The sequence below is a fragment of the Acanthochromis polyacanthus genome, chromosome 3, assembly GCF_021347895.1.
Source record: "Acanthochromis polyacanthus isolate Apoly-LR-REF ecotype Palm Island chromosome 3, KAUST_Apoly_ChrSc, whole genome shotgun sequence".
Lineage (NCBI taxonomy): Eukaryota > Metazoa > Chordata > Actinopteri > Pomacentridae > Acanthochromis > Acanthochromis polyacanthus.
The window spans coordinates 41,668,155-41,673,165 of record NC_067115.1 but is presented as its reverse complement, the minus strand read 5'-3'; positions in this window follow the sequence as shown (position 1 = coordinate 41,673,165).

Sequence of the window (5,011 nt, the reverse complement as noted above, 5' to 3'; positions counted from 1 at the left end):
ATTACACAGCTGAATTTATTTGTAGGTCAGGCACTTAAAGGCCTTTCTCCAGACAATAAAGAACTTTATGCACTGTAAATCTGCTATGTGTTCCCAGCAGATCTCTGTGTTCTGCTAACCCTCTCACACTAACTGTTTATGGCTTCAGGATTTAAGCTTTCAGTGTTGTTCCCCTCAGACTCTGCAGTCTGGGGGGAGCAACACTATTCTAATCAACAGTATAATCATCAATAAAACTGCTGATTTGATCATTATCTTCTTCACTTTAGAATCATGTAAATCTTATCTACATGTGCAGGTTGGTGGATCTTACAAAGTCACACTGACTTACATTGTTACTAAAATACCCCCATATACAGCTACCCTTTGACTGTGTCCTGTAAGTGTGGTGGTAGGCGGTGCTGATGATCAACACAACCCACAGCTGATGAGTCAGAGACGCAGATTGAGACTGAACCATTTATAGGTTTACACATAACAGGAGAGTTACAGTAACAATCTCTGAGTCATATCCACTGTTACTTTAGAGCCAGTTTGGTTTCTGTGATGGTAGAATAAATCTATCACGCCTCTTCATGTGTATGAGAAAGGTTAGGAAACAGGAGTTTTGACAAGAGTAGAAGCTCTCTAAAAACCACTGCTGGTTTCACTGATTCATTGACAACAAAACAAGTTCAACTCTCAATGGCTTGCCATTGAAAAATAGTGGAGTGTACCATAGAGGTGCAGTATGCCTATTTACATGTTCATAAAATGAAGCTGAGGCTACAGGTATCCTCTGTAACAGTTCCATCCATTCATTATCTCAGCACCACTTAATCCTCATCGGGTCACGGGGGGCTGGAGTCTTTCCTCTAGTGTAATATTTGCTAAAATATGCTAAAAGTAAAAGATTATATAATTATGGCAAATGCTATTAGACTGAAGATCAGAGTTATAGCATATGTATAAAATATATAAAGAGGAATATTCTAGTAATGACTGATGTTTTGATGGCATGGTGTGTGTCAAGTCTTAGACTGTGGCCCTTTATTTGTGATTTAGTTTCCTAGCTGACTGAGGGTGAAGGCAGAGGACATCCTGGACACCCTGTGATAAAGAGACAAACAATCAGACAAACAATCAAAGAGAGAAACAATCAGACTCACATTCACTCCTACGGACAATTTAGAGCTTCTAATTAATCTCAGCATGTTTTTGGACTGTGGGTAGAAGCCGGAGTACCTGGAGAAACCCCCCACATGCACAAGGAGAACATGCAAACTCCATGCAGAAAGATCCCAGAAAAGCTGGGGTGGGACCCGGGCACTGGGATAACTACAGTTGTTGAAGAAATTATGGGGTCAGGAGTTCAGCAATGTAAAAACAAGAAAACACTCAAAGAGCGCAGTACTCCTCCAAGGCTGCTCAGTCATATCGTTTCCAACGGCTGAAATCTTGAAATAAATTTGTGGCAGAAATCACTGCAACATAGAATGCGGTAATTTAATGTAGATGTACCCACAAGCAAAATGACCTTGTGCTGAGTACAGGCGTGTGTTATGCATGTGTACAATATATACAGATACACGTGACCTAGATATGTAGAAGGCAGCGGGAATTGATGGGACTCGGAAACACCCCCACAATTTAATCAATTGTTCCTTGTATCGTTTCTGATGGATAAGTTCGCAGCGGTGGATTTGTAGTAGGATCACAATCAGCTGATGTAATGTTCACTTGTTGTCATACTTACAGTGTCGCCGTGCTGCTATCTGGCAATGATACAGAAATCTTTAACAAATCCGAGGACTATAAGCCACATCACTGCCAAAGTCCAATCAATTGGTCCTTGAGTCAGTTCTGACCTTCGCTAAAAACTTCATCGAAATCCGTTCATTTTTGAAAAATGTTGCTAACCGACAGACAAGCAGAATGATAAACAAACAGATAGGAAAACATGCGCCTATCGTCCCAAAACTCTGCCATTCCTTAGTGGAATAATACTATCAGAAGTTCAGTAATTTGTTTTGCATGCTAAAGGGGAAAAGCGTGTCTGCGTGTGGGACTCTTCTCATTATGCAGCCCTCTAGGAGATGTTCAGTCACTAACGGGGGGCAGAAGAAGCACTTCAAGGAGTCAGTGGATTTTCTGCTGTGATGTCACTTGACTCTGGTCTGCTCTGGAGTGGATTAAAACACCTCAGAGCAAAATCCTGAATACATCTTGTCAAATGTGATGGTATACACAGTGAGTGACAAGTTTCTTTTGACTTACAAGTAAGAAGTGTAGGTTTAATCTTTAACATTGTGTGCTCAGCTGCAGCTCGTGTTTTTGTGCTGTTGTACGATTCACATGATGTTTTTCATAGCTGTTCATGTTTTGGTTACCTCACAAAGAGGATTAAAACATTTTTAGAAAGAATAATGGTGATTTGTGATGCTGTTACTGGCTGAACTCCATGTTATCAAACCTATCCAACAATCATGATCACAGCAGTGTTAAGATGTATGTGTCTCTGTCTTTTCAGAGCTGAGATTCCGCTGTATCACAGGTTTGGTTTCTGTCTTTCGTTCATGCAGTCATTCTGTGCTGCCGGCTGCGATGCCTGATCTTCCCCAACTCTCTGCTCACCTGCAGCCACTTCTCTATCAGTCCCTGCAGTAAACTCTGGGCCAATCCCAATCTCCCCTGAGGCCTAAAGAGTAGCTGTAGTGCTTTAGTGAGTGTGTGTTATGGGTTGTAATGGTATAAAAAGGAAAAGTTTGTCACTAAAACAGAAAGTGAGTTTTAATCTTCATTCACAGTTCAATCAGCTGCTCAATTAATCACTCATTGTTTGTATCATTATGGTGTTTGTACATTTTTGCCAGCTACCAACAGCCAGAAAATTCATGAAGCAAATCCTTACACCATCCATACATGTATAAGGACATGTTAGCTCCAGATCCTGCAATAGCTGCAGAGAGAAGACACAAACTACAGGAGAGACACAAAGTTAGTGAAATGCAAGAGTGATGTATAACTGTATGGAGAGAGAAAGATGAGAGTCATAGAGAGATGCTGGGTGCATTATGGGAAGTCCCCCAGCAGTCTAAACCAAGTATCAAAGCATTTCATCCACAGAGGATCATGCACAACCCCTGTTCTGATCCTGTGCCTCTAAACAATTGGTCAGGACCTCTAAGCTTGAGATTTCACAACTATGCAGTCTTCATTAAGGGTCTCTATGCACTCTCAGTTTTTAATTTGCAACAGTAATGTCCTCACAACAACTGGAAAGTCTAGTGTTGACATGTTATACAGCCAATGTGGCTAACATTACCCTTCAAAACCAATTAACAAAGACTGGCTGTGGGATACTGTGTTTTCATGTTGCCTGTTTTGCTATAGTGCATCCTGAGCTCAGTAGACAAGTCTTAAAATGCTTAATATGATTGCTATTATTGCATTTTGAGTTTGGAGTAATCAGTGAATATAGTAGACAGATGAAAAATGCAGATAAATATAAATGAAGTAAACATTTTTGTTTAAGTTCACGCATATGTCTGTTCAATTGTCACCCAAAATTTATTTGAATTGAAAAACTTTGTGTCAAAAACTGCTATTTGACAAAAAATGCAATTAATCATGATTACTGAATTACAAAGCCTCAAATTAATTAGATTAACTTTTTAATTGTGTCCTACCACTAGTTTAAACACTACAACTGAAGAACAAAAGTCAGTGATTCTAATGGTCTGCAAGTTCTGAGTGTGTACTGGAGTCTATCCCAGCTGACTTGGGGCAAAGGCAGGGAACACCCTGGACAGGTCATCGGTCCATCATAGGGCCACATATAGAGACAAACAATCAGACTCACATTCACTCCTACAGGCAATTTAGAATCATCAATTTTTATTTTTGGACTGTGGGAGGAAGCCGGAGTGCCCGGAGAAAACCCACGCATGCACAGGGAGAACATGCAAACTCCATGCAGAAAAATCCAGGGAACGCTGGGACTTGAACCAGGGATCTTCTCTCTGCAAGGCGAAAGTGCTAACCACTACGTCACTGTGCAGCCCAAGATAAATGTATGCGAAATAAATTCAAGATCCAATACAATTTCTATATGCTGCTTTATCCTGTAACTCCTGTAACTTGTAACACTGTAACAGAGCAGCCCACAGAGACAGAAAACCAAGCACAGTCACATTCACACCTACGGACAATTTCAAAATCACCAATTAACTCAACCATGTCTTTGAACCTTGGGAAGATGCTGAAGCACCTGGTGAGAAGTAACACTCAGCTAACAGGCAGAATATGCAAACTGTACAAAGAAATGCTCTAGCTGAGATTCAAACCACTGGATCACTAGCCACTGGACCACTGTTCCACCCCAATATTCAACATATATTGAAAACATTTGCATCATCTCAACAAAGAATTACCACAAAAAAATGCAATAGGAATCTATTCAATTAGCATCTTCAGTCACTCCTGACATGGCAGATTCCAATCCTTTGTTGTGTGAAGTGACAGCTCCACCACCACAATTGCTGACATAGTTGGTGGACCACCTGATTTCACAAGAATTCACACCTCGATACATGTGGTCGTGGTTGTTAATGGGCCATGACCTATGTGAGCTGGAGGGACAATAAATTCTTTACCTCCCCAGTAGTCAGTTAGAACTGAAGAAGCCTCTTGGATGAAGGGGAAATGTCTTCAGGAACCCAAAAGAGAAACACAGTTGTTTTCCACTGAAGCTTCTACAATTCAATCAGCAAATTCAATTCAATTACAAATAGTAATTTAACTCTACTTTAACTAGTGTAAAAGGAAATCAAAATGAAAGGCCTCAATTTAAATGCATTTCAGCACACACACATATCAATGCATGATTTCCAAGCACCTCCCTGCTCCCTTGTTTGGTACAGTATAGTATTAATGAACATGACATGCTGATGAATAGTTGTCTTCATTAATAATTAATACCACAGTTTTGCACTGGTGCACAGATACAAAAAGACTTAATATCTATCAGGTT